We start from the raw sequence: 25,894 nt of genomic DNA, 5'->3' as shown, positions 1-25,894 counted from the left end.
AACACAGCTAACAAGCCCCATCTACCCAAAGCAACTAGTCTTAAGGCGCCAGTAATCCGCTTTTGCCCCTTCTTCAGTATAGATAGTTCTGCCGAGTTTAAAAGCCAAGCCACACGGGTGAAGGCCAGGAAACATCTATGGAGAAGAATAAAGAGCCAACCTTTTGGGCCAAGACCCTTCATCGGGACCTGAGCTGGGAACAAGATGTCCAATCCGCTACTGTGTCCCACACTTTGGTCCAGGCTTGACTCAGTCACCAGTCATTCTGTGCCTCAACAAAATGCTGCTCATCTCATTTAAACTGATAGTAAAGATCTCTTGTTGCTCTCTATTGCACATCCTGAAACCATTCTCCTAGTACACAGCAACTACAGTGTCTGCAATGAATTTCTCCTCCTTCAGTCCAAACATGACTTCACCCATCTGGCCTGTAACTCCAGAAAATCCCCAGATATCTGCAGTTCCTCAACAGGAGCCTCAGATGGGACCTCTCACTTGTCAGGAATCTCTTTAAGAACTCCAATCAAATTGTTCCCATAATGAGGCTATTTCCACAAAATGATCCCCTTCCACAGGGAGAGAAATACCCTGGTATGGGAACACTAATGCCTTTGGACTTTGTAGTGGTTCAGTTTGGCTCAGTACATCACAAGGAAAAACCCTCCCAACCATTGACCACATCTACATGAAATACTGTCATAGGAAAGCAGCATCCATCATCAGAGATCCTCACCACCCAGGCCATGCTCTCTTCTTGCTGCTGCCATCAGGTAGAAAGCCCAGGAGCCTCAAGGCCTCGCACCACCAGGTTCAAGAACAGTTACTACCCCTCAACCATCAGGCTCTTGAACAAAAGGGAATAACTCCCGTCACTTGCCCATCTATTGAGAACCAGTGATCTCACTTCAAGGACTCTTCATCTCATGTTCTTGTTTTTTTTTTTCCGCTGTTCGTTTATATTTTCATTTGCACAGTTTGTTGTCTTCTACACTCTGGTTATCCTACATCGATCCTGTTATAATTACTTTTCTGTAGATTTGCCGAGTATGCCTGCAGGAAAATGAATCTCATGGTTGTATATAGTGACATTTATGTACTTTCTGACGATAAAATTTACTTTGAACTTCAGAAACAGGCCCTTCAGCCCATTGAATCTATAGGATCAACGCCCATTTACACTAAACCTACACCAGTCCTGCTATATTCAGCTACATTCATCACCTAGCCCTATACACTAGGAGAATCTTTGTTGTGGCATCCGTTAGTCTCGCGAGACCATGGATCTGTGCCTGGAAAGTCTTGCTTCAGTCTGTGTTAGAGCAACGTCTGTTGTGGCTGTAGAGGCCGACACTGGAGTGACAGTCTCAGCTGCAGTGACTGCACTTGAAGGCTGTGTCCTCCAGTGTTGTCTTGGTGCTGTTTTTCCGACGAATGCGCTTTTCTTCAGCAGCAAGCCTCAGCTTCTCTTCTCCTCTTTTTAGACCTCTGCGTAGTTCCAGCCTCCAGCGAGAGTGATCGCTTGCCATGTCCTCCCACCTCTCGACGTTCATTGACCAGTTCACCTAACATGGACACCTTGGGATGTGAGAGGGAACCGAAACACCCAGGGGAAACATGGAGAGAACGTGCAAATTCCGCATACACAGCGTCGTACATCAGAACTGAACATGGATACCTGGGGCTGTGAGGCAGTGGTCACTGAAGCCCACCCAAGCCATATATTAATCTGAAACCAGAGGGGTTTAGATGGAAGACATAAAGGGCAGTTGCATTTTCAGGCTTAGAGTCCCAAGATTATTACAAGGAAAATAGTTGATTCCTTGAGGCAAGAGGTGAGAAATCTTTGAAATGTTCTTCCCCAGTGGTCAGGGGTATTGGGCTACAGAATTAGGCCATTTAGCCCATCGAGTCTGCCCCACCATTTTATCATGGCTGATCCATTTCCTTCTCGGCCCCAGTCTCCTGCCTCCTCCCCGTATCGCTTCATGTTCTTGACAAATCAAGAATCTATCAACCTCTGCCTTAAGTATACCCAGTGACTTAGCCTCCACAGCCGCCTGTGACAACGAATTCCCCAGATTCAACACCCTCTGGCTAAAGAAATTCCTCCTCATCTCTGTTCTAAAGGGACATCCCTCTACTCTGAGGCTGTCCTCTGGTCTTAAAATCCTCCATCACATGAAACACTCTCTCCGCAGCCACTCGATCAAGGCCTTTCAATATTTGATAGGTTTCAATGAGATCATCCCTCATTCTTCTGAATTCCAGTGAGCAGAGGCCCAGAGCCATCAAAAGCCTCTCGTATGACAAGCCTTTCAATCCCAGAAACATTTTTATAAACCTCTTTTGCACCCTCTCCAAAGTCAGCACAGGTGCTTTGAAATTTGTTGTTATGCAGCAGTGGCACATTGCAATATATCACAATCAAAACTGTAAATTGAAGTACAAATATATATTTAAAAAGTTAAATTAAATAAGTGGTGCAAAAATAAAAGTTAAAAAATGTAATGAGGTAGCATTCATGGGTTCATTGTCCATTCAGAAATCTGATGGCAGAGGGGAAGAAGCTATTCCTGAATCTTTCAGTGTGTGCCTTCAGGCTCCTGTACCTCCTCCCTGATGGAGTTGTTTCCGATGAAAGGTGTCCGAGTTCTGACATCCCATTAACCCTTCCTTCCAACTTCATCTGTCCCACTCAGGGGTCCCTTCCATCTCCCACTCGGAATCACAGAAATCCCACTCCATATCAAGAGATTTTCAAGGAATCGATTGAGTCAGAGTTCAAAGTACGTACGCAGTACACAACCCCAAGATTCATATTCCCACAGACAGCCACGAAACAAAGCAACAACATGGAACCCATTCAAAGAAATCAAACACCCATCGCACAAACGATGAAAAACACAAAATATAAACATCAAACCACAGGGCCCTCGAAACAACCTAGGAAAACGTTCGGTGTAGTTCAGTTCAGTGCTGAGTTATTCATTGGCAAAAGGCCACAGAGTCAGTCCGCCCGGATCAAAATGCCCAAAATAGCAATTTAAAAAAAGGGAGCAACCAGAAACACACAGCCCGTAAGGTGTAGGAGCAGAATTTCGCCATTTGGTCCATTGAGTCTGCTCCACCATTTCATCATGACTGATCGATTTCCCTCTCAGCCCCAATCTCTGGCTTTCACACCCTACCTATTCAACCTGTTTTAAATATGCCCATGATTTGGCCTCCACAGCCCCCCCCCCATGGCAATGAATTCCACAGGCTCACATCATTATCTGAACTACAGTGTCAAATCCACAGACCTCATCAACAAACCTTGTTCCAAGATCCAAGACCAGGTAAGAACCATTCCCGTAATCCCCTGAGAAATACCACTGACAGACCATAAAACATAGGGGCCGAATCAGGCCATTCGGACCATCACCCCTAAGATACACTGATAAGTTTTTCTTTGCACATCATGTAGACAGGTCATTCCATACACAAGTACATCAGGGAGGAAAGAGGAAAACAGTCCTCAGAATATAGTACTAGTCTGAGAAACAAAATAAGAAGAAATTAAGTTCAAAGGTCATGGTGAGGTAGTTTGGGAGATATTTAATGTATGGGAGGTCCATTCAAGTCTGATTGTGGGTTAGAAACCTGTGCTCAAGTCTGGTCATTCTTAACGGTAATATTTTTACACAGTTGGAAGAAAAAGATTCCACTGTTGAGGAAAGTGGCCATAGTGAGGTTGTGCTAGATGGTTCAAGAACCAAATGGTTGAAGGGAAATAGCCATCGTTGAACCTGTTGGTGTGGGACTTCAGAATGATAGCTGAGAGAAACTTGCATGGCCCGGATGATTGGGACATTCAATGATAGATGTTTAAGTTTGCTGATGACACCACTGTCGTTGGCCACATCTAAGATGGTGACAAATCAGCACATAGGAGGGAGATTGAGAACCTGGCTGAAGGGTGCCACAGCAACCACCTCTCAGTCAATGTCAGCAAAACCAAAGAGCCAATTATTGACCACAGGTGGAGGAAACTAGAGGTCCATTAGCCAATCCTCATTGGGGGATAAGAGATGGAGAGGGTCAGCAACTTTAAATTTCTCAGTGTTATCATTTCAGAGGAGTAGACCTGGGTCCAGCACACAGCTGTCACTAGAGAGAAGACACAAGAATGCCTCTACTTTCTCAGAGGCTTGCAAAGATTTGGCATGTTATCCAAAACTTGGACAAACTTCTATAAATGCACGGTGGAGAGTATGTTGACTGGTTGTACCACAGCCTGGTATGGAAATACCAATGTCCTTGAATGGAAAATCCTACAAAAAGTAGTGGATACAGACCAGTCCATCACAGGTAAAGCCCTCCCCACCATTGAGCACATGTGCACAGGGCACTGTCTCAGGAAAGCAGCATCCATCAAAGTTCAAAGTAAATTTTTATCGAAGTATATATATGTCACCGTATACAACCCTAGGATTTATTTTCCTGTGGGCATCCTCAGCAAGTCTATAGAATAGTAACCATATTGAATTAAATTGACTTTATTTCTTACATAATTCACATACATGATTAAAAATCTTTACATTATGTCTGTCTGAATGTGCAATTTATAGTAATTTATATTTATTATGTACAACAGGACAGTCAATATAGCTCAGAAATACAATCATGTCAGCATGAATTAATCAGTCTGACGGCCTAGTGGAAGAAGCTGTCTCAGAGCTTGTTAGTCCTGGCTTTTATGATACGGTGGTTTCCCGGATGGCAGTAGCTGGAACAGTTTGTGGTTGGGGTATCTTTGTAAATGTCCTGAATCATGGGAAGTTCACATCTACAGATGTGCTGGGCTGTCCGCACCACTCTGTGCAGAGTCCTGCGATTAAGGGAGGTACAGTTCCCATACCAGGCAGTAATGCAGCCAGTCAGGATGCTCTCAATTGTGCTCCTGTAGAAAGTTCTAATGATCTGGGGGCCCATACCAAACTTCAACCATCTGAGGTGAAAGAGGTGCTGTTGTGCTTTTTTCACCACACAGCTGGTGTGCACAGACCACGTGAGGTCCTCGATGATGTTTATGCAGAGGAACTTAAAAGTTATTCACCCTCTCAACCTCAGATCCGTTGACATCAATAGGGGTTAGCCTGTCTCCATTTTTCCTGTAGTCCACAACCAGCTCTTTTGTTTTTGCAACATTGAGGGGAGGTTGTTTTCTTGACACCACTATGTCAGGGTGATGACTCCTTCTCTGTAGGCCACCTCGTTATTATTTGAGATTAGGACAATCAATGTAGTAATTTAATTCGCAGATTGGAGTTGTGGGTGATGATACAGTCATGGGTATACAGACAGTAAAGGAGGGGGCTTAGTACTCATCCCTGAGGGGCTCCTGTGTTGAGGGTCAGAGGTGAGGAAGCTCTATCTTGCCTCCTTCCGGTGATCTGACAGGAAGTCCAGGATCCAGCTGTACAAGGCCGAGGTCTCTGAGCATCTTGTCGAGTCCAGAAGGAACTATGGTGTTGAATGCTGAACTGTAGCCCAAGAACAGCATTCTCACATAGGTATCCTTCTTCTCCAGATGTGTAAGGACAATGTGGCTGTTGTGTCGTCTGTCGATCGGTTGTGTCGGTAGGCAAATTGTAGGGGGTCCAGTGTGGGTGGCAGCACGCTGCAGATGTAGTCCTTGACCAGCCTCTCAAAGCATTTGCTTATTATTGAGGTGAGTGCGACAGGACACCAGTCATTAGGTACAGGAACAATGGTGGATGTTTTGAAACAGGAGGGCACTCTACACTGGAAGAGGGAGAGATTAAAAATGTCTATAAACACACCTGCCAGTTGGGTTGCGCACACTCTGAGTACCACAACAGAATCAATGAAAGACCGCACCAACTTGGGTGTTCAGCCAGTGGGCAAAAGGCAAAAAACTGTGCAAATAGAAAAAGAACGAAATAATAATAAATATCGAGAACATGAGGTGAAGAGTCCTTGAAAGTGAGTTCATTGGTTGTGGGAACAGTCCAACGATGGGGCAAGTAGAGTCGAGTGAAATTATCCCCACTGGTTCAAGAGCCCTGATGGTGGAGGGGTAGTAACTGTTACCCCTCCCCCCCCCACCAGCTCAAAACCAGGCCATGCTCTTTTCTCACTGCCGCTATCTGGAAGAAGATACAGGAGCCTCAAGTCCCATAACCACCAGGTTCAGGAACATTTACTACACCTCAACCATCAGACTCTTGAACCAGAGGAGATAACTTCACTCATCCCCATCATTGAAATGTTCCCACAACCATTGGACTCATTTTCAAGGACTCTTCATCTCATGTTTTCAATATTTCTTATTTATTATTTGTTATTATTTTTTCTTTTCCTTCCATATTTGCACATTTCTTGTCTTCTGCATATTGTTTTTCTTGCCCATTTTTGTCTAGCGCATTTAAAAAAAAATTCTATTATGTTCTTCGTATTTACTGGGAATGCCCACAAGAATCTCTGGGTTGTATATGGTGATGTAAATATACTTTGACAATAAATTTACTTTGAACTTCTTGAGAGAGTGGCACCCATAGATACTCTCAATGGTGGGGAGGTAAATGTGGGATTGCGAAGTTTGCACAGTTGACAGCGTTACAAAAGTGTATAATTAAACATCACGCCGTTAGGGATGTTTTGAGGTGTGACTGGTGCTGCAGGAATGCATACGTCTAACGGATCCATTGAAAAACTTCACAGCTTCCTGACCCGGATCTGGGAACTCAGAGGCAATGAGTTCCCCAGGGCTGGTGGTCCATTCCAATCCCACCACACTGTTCCTGGGGATCACTTGCGAACATTCCCTGCACAGACAGAATTCCTCACATTACATTTCTGTTCACACACAATTAGAACTGTCCGTTTGTCTCCCTCTGTCCAGCGACAAAAAAATGCAGCATCGTCTGGCCAGGAAATGCCAGGGAGAAAGAATGCCCCCCATCTAATTTAGCTCCAATTGGAAATGATTTTGCTATTTTGAGCACAGTTGTTGGCTACAAGGTCTGTGGACATATTTTTAGGTTCAGAATCAGGTTTAATATTGCAGGCATTCTGTATGTTGTGAAATTTGTTAACTTTGCTGCAGCAGTACAGGACAAGCCATAATAATAAAAACAGAATTACAGTAAGATACAGAGATAATAGTACAAAGTGAATACTGTAAATATATATTCAAAATAGTTAAATAAGTAGCACAAAAAGAGAAAAACAAATAGTAAGATGGTGTTCATGGGTTCAATGTCCATTTAGAAATCTGATGGCAGAGGGGAAGAAGCTAATCCTGAATCGCTGAGTGTGTGCCTTCAGACTCTATACCTCCTAACAGTGAGAAGAGAGCATGCCCTGGGTGACAGGGGTCCTTAATGCTGGATACTGCCATTTTGAGTTGTTGCTCCTTAAAGATGTCCTGCTTACTATAGAGCCTAGTGATCATGATGCAGCTGACTGAGTTTACAACTCTCTACAGCCTGCTTCTTAATACAATCCTGTGTAGTAGCTTCCCCACCCCCCGCCCTCCCATACCAGACGGTAATGCAGCCAGTTAGAATGCTCTCCACGTACATCTGCAGAAGTTTAAGAGTCTTAGGTGACATACCAAATGTCCTCAAACCCCTAGTGAAATATAGCTGCTGTTCTGCCTTCTTTGTAACTGCATCGATATGTTGGCACCAGGTTATATCCTCAGATATAGTGACACCGACGAACTTGAAATTGCTCACTCTCTCCACTTTCTGACCCCTCTATGAGGACTGGGGTGCGTTCCCTCGTCTTACCTTTTCTGATGTCCACAATCGATTCTTTTAACTTAAAACTTTTATTCAGAACTTTAAGATGTGGTTGATATGTTCTGTTCTCCAGGCACTGTTGTCGTCTAGCAAGCACCTGGAATGGTCTGGACTTTTTAACCCACACTAGGTTATAAGTCACTGACAGTTGACCAGGACCTCCCACCAGCAACTGTGGGTTACTGTGCTCATCTTTTCCTTTATTAAAAATTTGGCCAACAGTTCAACTGGAAAGGTTTTGAGGGACACGGGCTCTAGTGGTTACTTGACAACAAACCAGATCGGCTCAGAGACAAAGCACAGGGCAGCTGACGCTCTACCCACAGTAATGAAGATGTAAAGTCAAAGAGTTATAGAAAATTACAGACAAAAACAGGCCCTTTGGCCCAGCTAGTCACGCTCAGCCATTTAAACTGCCTACTCCCGTTCACCTGCACCAGGAACATAGCCCTCCATACCACTACCATCCATGTACCTATCCAAACTTCTTAAACATTAAAATCGAGCTCGCATGCACCACTTGTGCTGGCAGCCCTCACCAACCTCTGAGTGAAGTTCCTCCTCATGTTCCCCTGAAACTTTTCACCTTTCACCCTCAACCCATGACCTCTAGTTGTAGTCTCACCCAACCTCAGTGTATAAAGCCTGGTTGCATTTACCCTATGTATACCCCTCATAACTTTGTAAACCTCTATCAAATCTCCTCTCAATCTTCTACGTTCCAATGAATTAAGTCCTAACCTATTCAATCTTTCCTTATAACTCTGATCCTATGTCCTGGTAACATACTTGTAAATTTTCTCTGTACTCTTTCAATCTTCCTGTAGGTAAGTGACCAAAACGGCACACAATTCTCCAAAGTAAGCCTCACCAATGTCTTATACAACTTCAACACAACATCACAACTTTGACCGACGATGCGCCAAAAGCCCTCTTTATGGATTGAAGAAAGTACATTCGATCCTTTACTAAGAAACTAGCAAAGACAATCTTGTAACAGTGAAAACAAACGAATGAAACTAAAACTAGTGTTATTGAACTAAACAGTCTAAATGGTCGCGTTAGTGATCTTAGGGTATTTAAGGGGTCAACAGAAAATCATTCTGGCTGCTTTTCTGGTTCTATCTAGACTAAGAGCATGAAAATGTAACAATACTCTTCACTTCTACCACACCCCGACCCATTGACAAATTATCCTTATGTAGGGCTCTCAGTAATACTAGATGGACTGTTAACTGTTGATTGCTTATTACCAAAATGGCTTCTCTGAAGTGTTATATTAAAATGGCTTCTTGTAATGTTAACTGCTGAGCAAGGGGTTCTCTGTAACAGCAATGTTTGGGTTATACAGTGTGATAATGGAAATTGTATTCATTTGTTAGCCAATGGAAGTCATGTTCTGTTATCTTGTATATGTGTGCTGAGTTGAGGAGCGCGGGCTTTTTCCGGAGGCGAGCAGAGAGGATGGATGTGTGGAGAACAGACAGTGGTTCCAGGGCAGTGGACACCGGACCTCGGGGGTTTGGAGGGTGGCCGGGGTCTCGGAAGGGCGTTGTGGATGGAATCGGAGGCGTGAGCTCCAACGTATTAAAACATTATGTGCACAAGACTGATAAGTTACTTATGTGGCGCCTTTTCTTGTAGTTGTTTCTACTAACCCATCACCAAAAATTTGCTATAAAGTATAATTCTTTACTTGCACTTTGTATATTGTTTCATATTTGTGTCGTGGCTGATCAGTGAGCGACTCACACCTTATCTGCACCAAAGCAATTGCACTGTTTGGCAGGGTTGACGGCTATTCACCCTAGGCAATGGGGGGCGGGGTCCAGAGAGGCAACCGTTACACAACACCGAATACAATACAGACACAAAATAGATACTCGGCTCTTACATGGGCCAAGCACAGGCAAACGGAACAAGCTTCGATGGCTATCTTCATCGCCATAGACGATTTGGGCTGAAAAGTGAGCAGTTTCAAGTTTCTGGGTGTCAACATCTCTGAGGCTCTGTCCTGGACCCCACATAGTGATGCATCATGGACAGCATTCTAAATGGCAGCATCACTGTCTGGTATGGGGTGGGGGGTGGAAAGAGGCTACTGCTCAGGACCAAAATAAACTGCAGAGAGTTGTAAACTCAGTTAGCTCCATCATGGGCACCAGCCTCCATAGTATTCAGGACACCTTCAAGGAGTGATTCCTCAAAAAAGCAGCGTTCATCACCCAGGACGTGCCCTCTCTTCATCGCTACCATCAGGGAGGAGGTACAGAAGCCTGAAGACACACAATCAATGATTCAGGAACAGCTTCTTCCCCTCTGCCATCTAATATCTGCATGAACATTACCTCACAACTTCCTTTATTTCTATTTTTGCACTATTTATTTAATTTAACTATTTTGCGCAGAGGCTGGAAATCCAGGGCAACACACACACACACAAAGTGCTGGAAGAACTCAGTAAGTCAGGCAACATCTACAGAGAGGAATAAACAGTCAACATTTTAGGCCCTGGCCCTTCTTCAAGACTGGAAAGAAAAGGGGAAGATGCCTGAATAAGGTGGTTGGAGAAGTTACAAGCTAGGTGAGGTCAGGTGGGTGGGGTTGGGGGGGAGGGGGGATAAGGCAAGAAGCTGGGAAGTGATAGAAGAACAGAGTGGACCGTGGGAGAACAGAAAAGAGGAGGGTCACCAGGGGCAGGTGATGGGCAAGTGAAGAACTGGGCCCCATCCTATCAAATTCCTTCTTCTCCAAGCCGACCCACCTGGCTTCACCAATCACCTTTTACCTATCCTCTTTCTCCTTTTTTTGGCATCTTCCCAGTGCTGATGAAGGGTTTCGGCCCGAAATGTCAACTGTTTATTCTTTTCCATAGATGCTGCCTGACCCGCTGAGTTCCCCCAGCATTTTGTGCGTGTTGCTCTGGATTCCCAGCATCTGCAGAATCCCTTGTGTTCCTGGTGTGTTTCCTGCAATTTATTGGCTGTAAAGTCTTTGGAGCTACCACAAAGGGTCAGAGACCCTTGTTCGATTCCCACCGCCATCTGTCAGGAGTTTGCATGTTCTCCCTGTGTCTGTTTCCTCCCGGTGTTCCGGTTTCCTCCCACATTCCCAAGACCTACGGGTTAGGATTCGCGAGCTGCAGGCACGTTACATTGGCACTGGAAGTGTGGAACCACTTGCAGGCTCTCCCTGTGTTAGTTGTTGACAAAAATGACGCATTTCCCACTGTACAGTTCAATGTACATACGACAAACAAAACTAATCCTTTCTAAAGGAGTTACGAGTCTGTACCGCTGGACTGGCTTCCAGGCACCTGCGCCTCTAAACTTGTGCTCCTTACGGTGGATAGAGCTGCTCCCTCACAAATCCCGAGATCCAAGTTCAGGCTTCACCTTCAGCGCTGAAATGGAAGGTGCAGACAAACCATCCCCCTCTGTGCAGTCACGGATGCACTAAGTTCCTGGAAGTTCAGGTCAAGGACAACCTCACCTGGTTCCTCAAGGTCATCTCACTGAACACGAAAGTACAGCAGCGCCTCCACTTCCTGAGGAGATGGAGGCAAGCAATACTCCCCTACAATCTTAACTGAATTTTATAGAGAGCGTCCTGACAAACTGCTGCTCCACCTGGTCCGGGAGCAGCCGAGCCTCGGACCGGAAGTCCCTACGAAGGACCATGAGAATAGCCGGGAGGATCATAGGGGTCTCCCCACCATCCATCAGGGACATTTATCAGGAGTGCCACATATACGGAGCCCTTAGCGTTATTAATAGTCCCACCCATCCATCCAGCATCCTCTTTGACTTTCTACCATCAGGCAGGAGACTCCGATGCATAAAGACATGAACGGATGAGAAACAGTTTCTTCCCTCAGGCCGTTAGGCTTCTGAACTCCCCGCCGCATCGCATTCGAAGTGTCTCTGGTTAATCTGTTCAGTATCTTACGATATTTAATATTAATGCACTTCAGTTTATTTATGTGTAATTTATCTGTAGATTTCCTCGTTATTTTTCTAAGTTATGTGTACTACTGTGAGTTACACCCGGCCCAGAGAAGCACTGTCTCATTTGACAGTATACATATACAACCTCACCTGGTTCCTCAAGGTCATCTCCCTGAACATGAAAGTACAGCAGAGCCTCCACTTCCTGAGGAGATGGACGCAAGCAATACTCCCCTACAATCTTAACTGAATTTTATAGAGAGCGTCCTGACAAACTGCTGCTCCACCTTGTCCGGGAGCAGCCGAGCCTCCCAGACCAGGTGGTCAAGTTTATGACAATAAACTTGAGTTGCCTGCGTGGAGCTTGCCTGTTCTTCCTGCGACTGAGTGGGCTCTCCCCTCGGGGGTTCTGGTTTCTTCCCACGTCACAAAGCCGTGTGGGTCGGTGGGTTAACTAGCCACTAAGTGTGAGAATGAGGGGCAGAATTGGGGGGGGGGGGGGGGAGAGGTCATTGGACTTGTGCGAAACAAGTGAGGAAATGGGGAAGATGGGATTGCACCAAGAGCTGGCATGGATTTGATGGGCTGAATCTCCTCCTACACCATTTGATAAACATATAGGCCTCCCAAAATACATCACCGGTTCCTGGATGATTTCACTGCGTCACTTTCCCACGAGGTTAAAAGTGAGTTAGTGTTTGCTAGTACTAGTCAAAGAATGAAAAAAAGTCTGTTGATTAAAGGAACTGGGGCGGGGGAGGAAGGGGGAAGGAGGGGGTGGTTTGTACAAACACCCTCTACATTCCCACTCCCCCGAGCTGGGAGACAGGCCCCTGTTCCCCCAGCTGTTTGCGGTAGTTTAACCGTCAGAGGCAGGCTCCAGCAGTCTGACCCCAGTCTCCTCCAGATGGAACTCATTACCTCGTCCAACAGACAGGCGGCAAGGACCAGATTGTTACACACTAATAAAAAATAATCCCTGTGGGTACGCGGCCAGGGTCACATGGAAACTAAGAACCTGTCTAAGTATCAGCCACCCTATAAAGCTCGTCACTAAAGACTCGTCAGCGAACGGGGGATGTTAGGGCTTAGTCTCACACCCCAACTTCCACCACAGCTCCCCTCCTGTCCCATCACACAGGGAAAACCAGAGAAACTAGTCTCAGTTCTTGCCCTCTCCTGGTTGCACACACAAGTCCAAACCTCACCAAGACAGACGGGGGCCAAGGACTAATCATGCGGGGGCTCCCAAACTGGGATCCACAGACCCCTCAGCTAATCGTAGGAGTCCATGGTATAAAAAAGGTTGGGAACCTTTTGATGGCTCTGGACCTGTACTCACCGGAATTTAGAAGAATGAGGGTGGGGGGGGGCAGTCTCATAGAAACTTATTGAAAGACCTAGATAGATTGGGAGGCTGTTTACTATAGTGGGGGAGTTTAGGACCAGAGGGCACAGCCATAGAATAGAAGGATGTCCCTTTAGAACAGAGACGAGGTGTAAATCTGTGGAATTCATTCCCACAAACAACTGTGGAGCCCCAGTCACTGGGTGTCTTTTCTGTGGAGGTGGGTAGGTTCTTGGTTTGTAAAGGTGTCAACAGTTATGGGGAGAAAGTAGGAGAATAGGGTTGAGAGGATTAATAAAATCAGCCATGAAGGAAAGACTCGATGGGCTGAATGGCTTAACTCTGCTCCTGTGTTTTATGATTAAAATGTGGACCCAGTCTGAAACCACTCAGTTCCTCTGGCATCTTGCTCGTTGCTGCAGAGTCCGGCGTCTGGACTCATAATGGTTTTATTTTTGCTTCGCGACTGCATTCCCAAATGGGTTCTCTCATCCCACTTCAGTGGCGGGCAAGGGGAAGCTGCAACCTGGACCCCTGCCCTCGGCACCCACCCCGAACTTGGCACATCCAGTGAGAGTATCTCACTTGGGTCAGAGGTCGGCTTCTTGAGGATTAATTCAAAATAGAACAGCCAGAAAAATGCTCAAAATACCGAAAGCAGAGTTGTTAGTGTTGAGCCCCCCTGGGGACTGACAGCTGTAAGAGATCTATCTTGACTCGTGGTCGATGGTGGGGGTGTTAGGGGATCACGCAAGAAGCCTTCAGGGATGGAAATAGCTCAAAAATCTCCTGATATCTGTCCTCTCCAAGGAAGGGGTGAGGGTGCTTGGTGCCGTTGGGGGTGACAGCCCAATCAAAATTGGTGCTGACTGCCAGAGAGGTGGGAGGAAAGTTGCAAAATTTAAGACAGATTTATCTTCTCCCCAAGTGCCCAAAGCAACTTCGGAAATAATGTAGGGAAGTGAGCTGGAATGCAGGCAACCACACGACCCGCTGTAACACTGGATCCCAGAAACAGCAATGAGGTAATGTCCAAGGAATTTGGTGATTTTTTTTTGGGGGGGGGGGAGGAGCTCAGGATGTGAGGAGAATTTCCCTATTTTTGGGAACTTTGAGAACCAGAATCAAGTTTATTATTACTGACAGATGTCCTAAAGTTTGCTGTTTTGTGGCAGCAGTACGATGCAACACATTAAAAAGTTACTTTTAAAAATGAAATATATTGTACAGGAGGGGAACATAGTATTTGTGGTTCATTCAGAATTCTGATGGCAGAGGGGAAGAACTTATTTACTGCTTGTTATGCCACTGGCATTTAGGGAAGCAAAGCAAGACCTCCAGCTCTGTCTGTCCTTGGCCACTCAGATATAGAAGGATTTTTCATTAGTGTTTCCGTAACAGTTTTGTTTTACCGGTCAGGGTTGTTGGCCCTGCGCTGAACCCCCCCAAACCTGGAGGACCAGTGGCCCACTCTTAGTCTGGCCTCTGCCCTTTCAGTCTGTTTGGCATGGCTGACCACACCAAGAGCCAAAGCATAAAGCCCCAACTCCGCCAACATAGTTCTCCAGGTCATTGAGGCACACAAGCCTCCAAACCCTTCGAAAAGGTTGTGGTCCTCTTGGAGGTGAGGGGAAGGAGCTATTGCTAAAACAATGTGTGTAGGTCTTCAGGCTCCTTCCTGCACCTCCTTCCCTAATGACAGTGATGAGAAGAGGGCATGACGTTGCCCTGTTGATGCTTTGCTTTTTGAAGATGTCCCTAATGTCCATGATGGAGCAGAGTGAATCTACAACCCTCTGCAGCCAATCTTGTGTGTTGGAGGCCCCCCATCAGGCAAAATATTCAAAGTACATTTATTATCAATGTATGCAGTATACAACCCTGATTTTTATATTCTCACAGACAGCCGTGAAACAAAGAAACACCATGGCACCTGTTTAAAGAAGAACCCCAGAAGTGCAAAGAACAAATCGTGCAAATGAGCAAAAAAAAACAGAATAAAACATGAAATTATAAAGCCATTGAAACAGTCAAGGAAGGTTGAGTTTCAGTTCAGTTCAATCTAGCGCTGTGTCATTGGTTAACTGCAAGCCATACAGCCAGGCTGCCTGGATCAGTATCTCACAAAATAGCAATAATAAAAAAAAAAGAGTAATCAGAAACACATCATAAGCTGACCTGCAGCATCCAATCCACAAACCACGTTGATTAAGCCTTGCCAAGACCCAAGACTCCAGCAGCATCGAGCAAGAGGGGCAGAGACTGATTGAAGATGGTCACCTTCCTCCGGGAGCAGCAAAGGAGAGAGACCAGCACTGGCACAACCAGATCGCTCACCAAAGTAATCTGTAGAATTTTGCTGGAGTCTTTGGTGACATACCAGATCTCCTCAAATTCCGAATGAAGTCTAGCCTCTGGCATTTCTTCCTGATTGTATTTATGTGTTGGTCCCAGGATCAGATTTACCCTGTGCCCAACACGTTGATGCCACAAGTGCAGGACACCAGCAGCTAAATGTCATTACGAGGTTGTCTTCACTTCAGCCCACCCCATCTGACCATGTTTGACCCATCTCCCTCTCTTCTCACTACCACCATTGGGTGTGAGGTGCAGGAGTCTCGAATGGCTGCACTCACCCCATCACCGAACTGACTTCGTGTCTGTGGCCTGCAGCCATCAGGTTCCTGGTCCGATTTCACCCGCCCGAGCGCTGAACTGATTCCATGCTGTAGACTCGCTTTCTGGACTCTGCTGCTCGTGTTCCAGGTATTGTCTATTTATTTTTTCATTCTTTGCACAATTTGTTCTTTTTTTTTTTTGTTTGTGACAATGTTTGTGTTGTTTGTTGTGTGGGGATTCTATCGTGCTTGCTTTCTGGCTCAGGCCCCAGAGCACAAACCAAACCGGCGTCTGGCCAATTTAAGCCCTCAGTCAGATTAAAAGGATTAAGGCGTGAAGGCCGAGGGTGGAGGGCAAACCGTTGTTCACCTCACTGCTCGATGTCAGCCAGGGTACCCCCAACCCCGGCTGCCTTTTTTCACACATTGCATGTTTGATAATCTTTGCTGTGGGGGGGGGGGGGCGCGGGCGGTTCTTGTGGATTCTTTTGGGTGTTCTCAATATTTATTGCTTATTTATTAATATTTCTTTCTTTTTGTATTTGCACAGTTTGTTGTCTTCTGCACTCTGAACACCCTAGGTGGGTGTTCTTTCATTGTGTTATGCTTATTATTCTATCGATTTGCTGAGTATTCCCACAAGAAAATGAATCTCAAGGTTGTATCTGGAGACGTGTGTACTTTGATAATAAGTTTATATGATGGCCGAAGGAGAAGATGGCAGCACTCCGGAGCGCACGCGGCTGCTCCAAAATGATATCCTATGTATTAACTAGGAGCCAAGCACAATCCTGGTTTGATGGAGACAGACGTGAGAAGCACGGAGGAACACCTGGAGAAACTTCTGAAATGCCCGCTTCGCTGCGGCTGCTACTGTGTGATCGAGAATCTCCGGAGGGGTAGGCCCCAAATCCTCGGCTTTGCCTATTACTGGGGCCGGGGTCGAAGCACTCGGCAGAGATGGTGCTCGGTGTCGGAGGGCTGGTCGGAGGCTCGGAGTTTTCGGACGGACTCGAGAGGTGGTTGTGGTCGGGTGCTTCCAGGATGCTGCACCGACAAGTTTGCGGCGCTGGAAGTTCATGGCAGGAAAAGTTTTTTTTCTTCCTTCTACCGACTGCGTGAGATGATGGGACTTCCGAGAGACTCTGAGATTTTTTTTTTTACCGTGCCCATGGTCTGTTCTTCATCAAATTACGGTATTGCTTTGCACTGTTGTGACTATATGTTATAATTATGTGGTTTTTGTCAGTTTTTCAGTCGGTTTGTCTTGTATTTCTAGGATATCATTCTGGAGAAACATTGTATCATTTCTTAATGCATGCATTACTAAATGACAATAAAAGAGGACTGCGTGTCCTCAATCTAATCTAATATTGAACTTTGAGCATATACCCACTGGAGAAGAGTGCCACAATAGTGTAGTGGTGGTGTGATGCTCAGGATGTTGGCGTTCAGCGTTCAATCCTAGCATCCTCTGCAAGGAGTCTGTACGTCCTCCCCGTGGATGCGTGGGTTTCCCCCGGGTCCTCCGGTTTCCTCCCACAGCCCCAAGACACACCAGGTAGGTTAATTAACTATTGTAAATTGACCCATGATTCGGTTAAATCCGGATTGTCGGGGGGTTTGGGGTGATGCAGCTTGAAGGACCAAGAGTTATTCCACACTGTATCTCTAAATTAACAAGTTGCCTCTCAACCAGAACTCAAAACCAGATAGAGCAGATCAGAATAGCACAGGAAATCCCAAGAAGACTCTGCTAATGAAATATGAGTCAGGAAGACTTGAGATTATAAGGAAAGATCGAATAGGTTAGGACTTTATTCCTTGGAATATGGAAGATCAAGAGAAGATAGATCTCTATTAACAGAGGTATACATTGGGTAAATGCAAGCAGGCTTTTTCCACTGACGTTGGGAGGGACTACAACCAGAGGTCACGGGTTAAGCGTGAAAGGTAAAAGGTTTAAGGGGAACATGAACGGAAACTTCTTCACTCAGAGGGTGGTGGGAGTGTGGAACAAGCTGCAAGCGCCAGTGGTGTATGAGAGCTCGATTTCAATGTTTAAGGGAAGTTTGGATGGGTACAATGATGGGAGGACTATGCAGGTTGATGGAATTAAGCAGCTTGGCACAGATTAGATGGGCCATACAGCCTCTGTGCTGTACTTTTCTATGACTCTATAATGAAATTCCTTCTATCCCGTCCCGTCACTTACAGACAAGGGACTCCAGCATGCTCGATATTCCTCTGTACATGAAGCAAAACCAAAGGAAACATCACTCTACCCAATAACCACAATATCAGGTTACACTGCAGACTCCGCTGAGAAATCTCACCTACAGGAGATTCTATTATTGAAGAACATTTCATTTCTCATGCTTTGCCCTGTTGTGAATTACATTATAGGAGAATTAGGCCATTTGGCCAATTGAGTTTGCTCTGCCATTTCATCATGACTGATCCATTTCTCTCTCAGCCCCAGTTTCCTGCCTTCTCCCCATATCCCTTCATGCCCTGACTAATCAAGAACCTATCAACCTCTGCCTTCAGTATACACAATGACTTGGCCTCCACAGCCGTCTGTGGCAATGAATTCCACAGATTCACTTCCCTTCTGGCTAAAAAAAAATTCCTCCTCTCTGTTCTAAAAGGACGCCCCTCAGTTCTGAGGCTGCCCCCTCTGGACCTAGACTCCCCTACTATAGGAAACGTCCTCTCCACATCCACTCAATCGAGGCCTTTCAACATTCAATAGGTTTCAATGAGATCCGCCCCCCCCCCCCATTCTTCTGAGTTCCAATGAATACCAACCCAGAGCCACCAAACACTTCTCATACAACTAGCCTTTCAATCCCAGAAACATTTTCATGAAACTCCTTTGAATCCTCTCCAGTTTCAGCACATCCTCCTCTTAGATAAGAGACCTAAAACTGCTCACAACACTCCAAGTGAGGCCTCACCAGTGCTTTATAAAGTCTCAACACTACACCTCACTTTTATTCTCTAGTCCATGGTGACATATATGTTACTTTGATAATAAATTTACTTTGGCTTTGAAGGAGAGACCGGTAAAAGGGAAAGGTAAATATTAAATTGAAGTGGAGGGCTGCTGGAACGTAGGAACATTGCGCCTATTATAAAAATTTGGGGCAGATGTCACAGAAATGGCCTTCAGAGGATAGCGTGAACTTCTGGGAAAAAGGAAGGGAACTATTTCAGGACGCAATAACAGAAATTCCATTACAGAATCCTATAGACATGTGTGTGAATTCCATCGGGCCTCAATTTTAAATTCAGTTAACTAATCTTCAATAAAATGTTCGACAGGCTTGAGACAAAAACTCCAGCTGGTTCACCGACTTCCTGTGGTGGAGAGAAGTTTGCCCTTATTCAGTCTGACCAACACGCAGTTCCATACTCAGAGGTCAACAGTTAACTGACGTCACTCAGCAAGACATTTAAGGGGAACTAGGGGTGAGATCTGCATTCCAGCCTTCATAATCAGAATCAGGTTTGTCAAATTCGTTATGCAGCAGCAGTACAATGCTATACATAATAAAAACTGTGAATTGCAGTAAGAATATATTTTTAAAAAGTTAGAGAGCAAAAAGAGGGAAAAAAAGTGAGGTGGTGTTCATAGGTTAAATGTCCACTCAGAAATCTGATGGCAGAGGGAAAGAAACTGTTCCTGAATCGTTGAGTGGGTGCCTTCAGGCTTCTGTACCTCCTCCTGGGTGATGAGGATCCTTAATGATGGATGCTGCCTTTTTGAGGCATCGCTCCTTGAAGATGTCCTGAATACTACGGAGGCTAGTGCCAGACATCCCACTTCTCCCAGAAGTTCCGGGAGTCTCCCGCAAATTAATAGTGGCTCCCTGATACCTGCAAATTATATACAATGTCCCGGAAATTGATTATCTTTTTTTTTTAAAAAGATCGTGAGAGAGTGCACGAGAGAGAGAGCAAGAGAAAGAGCAAGAAAGCAAGCGCGAGAGAGCAAGCGCAAGAGTGAGAGAGTGAGCGCGAGAGTAAGAGCGAGAGCGAGAGCAAGAGCGAGAACGACCACAAGCGAGAGCGCGCGCGATAGAGAGAGAGCGAGAGCAAGAGAGTTCCAAAAAAAGTCAGAGTGGCAAAGTGTTCCAACAAAAAATACAAAATGTACGTCACCCCCGACGACACTAAAGTGTACCCCTGCCTAATAGAGGTCAAAATAATGACAGTGTTGCTGGCTGCACTGTTTGCAACAGTGACTTTTCTATTGCCCATGGTGGGTTAAGACTGTAAAAGACATGTTGAGGTGAGTTTAACAGGTGTCATTCGTTCATTAGCATAGCTAACGTTATTTAAACTAGCTGGCCAGCTGCTAAGGAGCTACTCTATTGCAAACATCCCACCTCTCCCGGAAGTTCCAGGAGTCTCCCACAAATTGATGGTGCTATCTCCCTGAAATGAGTCTTTGCAGGGTGGGATGTCTGTAGTGCCCATGATGGAACTGACTGAGTTGACAGCTCTCAGCAGCTTACTTCAATCTTGTGCAGCAGGAGACCAAACAAAACCAAACAGTGATGTAGCCAATTAGAATGTTTTCCATGACATACTAAATCTTCTCAAACTCCTAATGAAATATAGCCGCTCCTGTGCCTTCTTTGTAACTGCATCAATATGTTGGGCATAGCTATGCCAGCAATGTCCACACCACATCAAAAGTATACATACAGTATCTACTGAAATCTCTTTGGAAAGAGTTAGAAGATGAAATGATTGGACTCCAGGGGCTAGCAGGATGAATGGGTTACAGAGGGCTGAAGAGTGTTTCTGAAGTGGAATGTTGCAACACATATAAAATGCTGGAGGCGATCGGTAAGTCAGGCAGCATCTAGATTGTTCCTTTTTGAGCCTTGCATCGGGTGGCAACCTTACTGTTTCTTTAGCATTCTTGTCTGTTTTTTTAACGAGACCACGTTGCTTGCTCAATGCTCAACCCAACACAGATGGAAAGCGTGCAATGCAGATTCAAACCCAGGACAGCTCGCCTTGAAGTACAGTGCAGATACCACCACACCACCGGCCGGCTAGCATAGTCGGCAGGATACGAACTTACACAGGAACAACCCAATGGATTTCCAGGCAGCATCAATGGAAATGAAAAAAATGAGTCAACATTTTGGGCCACAACCCTTCTTCAGAACTGGAAAGGCATGGGGAAGATGCCAGAATAAAAAGGTGGGCAGACAGAAAGGAAGATAGCTCGAAGGTGATAGGTGAAGCCTGCTGGTTGGGAAAGATAAAGGGCTGGAGAAGAAGGAATCTGACAGAAGAGAGTGGGGAAAAAGGGAAGGAGGAGGAGACCCCAGGGGGAAGTGAAAGGCAGATGAGAAGAGATAAGTGGCCAGAACAGGGAATAAAAGAAGAGGGGAAGTGGAGGGAAAAAAATTTTACCTGAAGGAGAAATCAATACTCATTCCATCAGGTTGGAGGATAGAATACAAGTTGTTGCCCCTTTACTCTGATTGAAAAGGTGGGTAGGTGAGGGAGGAGATGAACTAAAAAGCTGGGCTGTGATAGGTGGAAGAGATAAAGGGCTAAAGAAGGAATCTGATAGGACAGCAGAGTGGACCATGATAGAAAGGGAACCACAGGGAGGTGATGGGCAGGGGAGAAGAGATGAGAAGGAATGAGAGGTGAGCAACAACAGGAAACGGAAAAAGTGAGGGGGGGAGAAATATTCCCATTTAGGACTACCACAGCTGAAATCAGTGGATGGTGGGGTGGAGATACGTCTATACCAAAGGAGATGTAAGCCACTTTTTCCATCCACTAGCATGCAGGTCTCCCTTGGTTTTCTATCACCCACATGCCTATCTAAGAGTCTCCTAAGGTATATGGATGAGAGGGAAATGCGGGGATGAGAGGGGAATGCGGGGATGAGAGGGGAATGCGGGGATGAGAGGGGAATGCGGGGATGAGAGGGGAATGCGGGGATATGAATAAGAGTCTCCTAGGGTATATGGATGGGAGGAGAATGCAGGGATATGCTTTGGGTGCAAGTAGATGGAGCAAGGCAGAAGATCAGGTCGGCATGCAAGAACAAGGAGTTGATTATAGACTTCAGGAGAGGAAAACCACAGGACAATGTGCCAGTCCTCATTGGTGAAGCAAAGGTTGAGAGGACAAAGCTTTAAATTCCTGGGTGTTATTATTTCTGGGGACCTGAACTGGATCCAGCACACAAGTGTAATTACAAAGAGAGCACGACAGCGCCTCTATTTCCTTAGGTGTCTGTAGAGATTCAGTACATCTTCAACTTGACAAACTTCTATTGACGTGTAGTGGAGAGTGTATTGACTGGCTGCATTACAGCCGGGTATGGAAACACCAATGCCTTTGAATGGAAGTGGAAAATCCTGTAAAGGTAGCGGACTCTGCCTAATCCATCACAGATAAAGCCTTCCCAACCATTGAGCACTTCTACATCAAACAGCATCATAGGAAAGCAGCATCCATCATCAGAGATTGCCACCACCCAAATCACACTCTTTTCTCACTGCTGCCATCAGGAAGAAGGTACAGGAGCCTCAGGACTCGCACCACCAGGTTCAGGAACAGTTATCAGGCTACTGAACCAAATGGTTCACTGAACTTCACTTGCCCGGTAACTGAACTGTTCCCACAACCAATAGACTCACTTTCAAGGATTCTTCATCTCACGCTCCTGTTATTATTTTTGCTATTTATATTTGCATCTGCACAGTTTGTTGTCTTCTGTACTCTGGTTGATCTTTCACTGACCTGTTATAGTTACTATTCTGTAGATTTGCTGAGTATGCCCACAAGAAAATGAATCTCAGGGTTGTATGTGGTGATAATACGTGCTTCAATAATAAAATTTACTTTGAACTTTGACTGGTTATACCGAAGGGCCAGTTTCTGTACTGTGGTTCTCTCGGGCTATGAAGCTTCCCACTCGATCCCTTGGCACTCTCTCGTGGTTTTAACGCCTCACCTCATGACCTCTTCCTTCCCTCTAATAGATTTTCTCCTGGTTTCTGTTCTCAGCTTATTAAATCTTTAATCAATGCCATTTTATTTCTGATTGAAGTTCCGACACTGACAGAATCCCTTCTTGTCTGGGTGCAATGAGTTGAATTCTCTCCCTCTTGCCTTGCCATTTGACCTACGACATGGCCTTCTGCCTAGTTCATCTCTGCCTTTATCCCCTATAAATTAGCACAATCCCAGTCCAAATGCCTTTCAACTTGGAGGTATCATTCTTCAATCACATTTTCAGCAAGAACATATTTAGAATCTGTATATTATTTTCTTAATGATTATTATTCGATTTCAGATTGAAAGATAGGATTTTGTAGAACACTACAGCACAGAAACAGAGCCTTTGCTCATCTTGTCTGTGTCAAGGGGCCATTCTCCCCCCGAGACTGATCTGGCACTTAACCGTAACTAAGTCCGATTCAAGGCCAACCTGCCCTTCCCTGATATGTTTTTTTTTGGGATGACCTTACCCCTCCCTGTTTGGGATGAGTCCCATTCTTATTTCATCATTTTCACTAACAGTAATTAGGTTCAAATATAGATCAGTGATGACATTTGCAGAATCTGAAAGAGATTAGCTCAGTTAGGCACATGTATATCGAATAGGGTGGTGGTGTCCAGATACATCTCTACCGAAGGAGGTGTAAGGTGCTCCTTCCCTCCGCTAGCCTGCAGGTCACTCTTGGACAAGATGTAGCATCTGCTTATCACCCCTACTCCGATCAGGGTCATGTGAAGCCATGAGAGCAGGTGGTGGATGGTCGTATGAGCAGCTGGTGCATATCACAAGTCCTGGTTATGTGACCACTGACGCCAGCAGACAAACTCTGAAGAGTATTGACAGTGACGAGGGTCACCCGTCTTGTAAGGACACTGGCCAGAAGAAAGCGATGACAAACCGTTTCTGTAGAAAATTCTGCCAAGGACAATCATGGTCATAGAAAGAACACGATCACCCACATCATACAACATGGCACACAATGATGATGATGCTTGTTCATATCTTTTAGACAATCATTTGTTCAGTGAATTTCCTAGTAATTACAGAGCAGGTTCTTTTTCTGAAGCCCATCATCCCATCTGGCACAGAGGCCACCAATGAAACTCGCCAGCGTCTTCTATCCTGGGCAGAAAGAAAGCTGACCAGCCCTGCCTGCGGCTTCCATGGTTGCTGGCCAGAGATGTTGTGGGGATGGAACTGGACTCTCTCACGGTGGTGTCTGAAAAGAGGATGCTGTCTAAGTTGCATGCCATCTTGGACAATGTCTGCCATCCACTACATAATGTACTGGGTGGGCACAGGAGTACATTTAGTCAGAGACTCATTCCACCGAGATGCAACACAGAGCGTCATAGGAAGTCATTCCTGCCTGTGGCCATCAAACTTTACAATTCCTCCCTGGGAGGGTCAGACACCCTGAGCCAATAGGCTGGTCCTGGACTTATTTCATAATTTACTGGCATAATTTACATATTACTATTTAACTATTCATGGCTTTATTACTATTATTTATGGTGCAACTGTAATGAAAACCAATTTCCCCCAGGATCAATAAAGTATGACTATGACTTTATTCCTCCACAAACTTCTTGGTTTTCAGTAGTAGGTGTCACATGGCTTGAATCAGGCTATGTTATAGGTTAACTGTTATCAATGGAATTTGTGTTACCTGTAGTACGTACGTACGCGCGCACGCACACACGTGTCTGTGTAAGCACGATCTACTTCACAGGAGAGGGGCTGCAAATGGGATTGAGTACTGTGTAACCACCAGCAGACATTCTCACCATGGAAGATCAGTCACTGAGGAAGTACAGCAACATGGCAGCGTAGGGGTTAATGCAACGCTTTACAGTACCTGCACCCTGGGCTCAACTCCCACCGCTGTCTGTCAGGAGTCTGTATGTTGTCTGTAAGGGGCTCCATCGTGGGCACTGGCCTCCCCAGCATCCAGGGCATCAAAAGGCAATGCCTCAAAAAGGTGGCATCCATCATTAAGTACCCCCATCACCCAGGACATGCTGTGTTTTTATTGCGACCATCAGGGAGGAGGTACAAGAGCCTGAAGACACACACACTCACTGAATCAGGAACAGCTTCTTTCCCTCTGTCATGAGTTTCCGAATGGACATTGAAAGCTACCTCTTTTTGTTTTATTACTATTTCTTGCACTAATTTAATTTAACTATTTAATATATGTACTGTGTATATGTTTCTATTTATATACCTATCTTATTGAGATACCTCAAGTCATATAGGCCCTTCCGGCCCTTTCAGCCATGCCTCTGAGTAATCCCCCAATTTAAACCCCAGCCTATCGCTGGAAAATCTACAATGACCAATTATAAACTGGGTTGTCTGTACAGTAACGCACTGTGCTAACCACTACACTAGGGTACTGCCCCGCTGATGGTGGGGAGTAAAATGGCAGGCAATTGGGCCAAAGTCAGATAGCTCTGACGTTGGTGAAAAGGACGCACCAGGCAATTTTTCCTCATCGCTGTGCCGGTGCCATTGCTGGACTGAAACAGCCTAGCACAGCTAGTTCTGCTGTACTGTACTGCAGTTTGGCTGTTCTGATCCCACAGCCTTTGTTGTGTGCAATGCTCCCAGAATTCCAGCCCCTGCACGCTTCCCTGGGAAGAGATTCTTGCTTAAGATTCTCTATGCTGAAAGTTGAAATTCCACTCATAACTTTGAGGTGCTCGTCAGGAATGCAGGGATCCCACGCAGCTGAAGTTTTCACTTTATTGGGCTGACGCATCCTCTGTCAACTCCAGCCTTTTTGGTAATAACAGAAGGATTGAAAGGGATTGCCTTCAAATCCCTTTGGAGGAGAGGCAAGGAGATGCATGGGAGCTGATGTCACGTTTATCCAACATGAAGGAACCAGAGCGGTTCTCACAAAATTAAACAAAAGTTATCAGTTCAGAAAACGTTTACCAGGGCCAACTCTACCCAGAATCTCAAGCCAAAGAAGCTTTGGAGCTGGCCTCCAAATCTCTTCTGAAGAACAGCCGCAGCTCAGACATACAAAACCGCCTCAGTTAAAAAATAAACCATTTATAGGCACTTTGGGAGTTAGGATATTTCAGAGGCTGGAAGAGACAGAGTTAGAG

The 25,894-nt window shown here is 45.5% G+C and overlaps 1 long non-coding RNA gene across 1 annotated transcript; it reads left to right on the top strand.

Moving 5' to 3' along the window:
• Nucleotides 1-14,050: 14,050 nt before the first annotated feature.
• LOC140206406 (uncharacterized) lies at nucleotides 14,051-17,011 on the top strand. The gene is made up of 3 exons (XR_011888139.1): nucleotides 14,051-14,131; nucleotides 15,009-15,872; nucleotides 16,275-17,011. It is a non-coding gene; the product is annotated as an uncharacterized lncRNA (long non-coding RNA).
• The last annotated feature ends 8,883 nt before the right edge of the window (nucleotides 17,012-25,894 follow it).

The sequence above is a fragment of the Mobula birostris genome, chromosome 12 (assembly GCF_030028105.1).
Source record: "Mobula birostris isolate sMobBir1 chromosome 12, sMobBir1.hap1, whole genome shotgun sequence".
Taxonomy (NCBI): domain Eukaryota; kingdom Metazoa; phylum Chordata; class Chondrichthyes; order Myliobatiformes; family Myliobatidae; genus Mobula; species Mobula birostris.
Note: the sequence above shows the minus strand (reverse complement) of the source record. Positions and strands in the feature narration are given on the sequence as shown.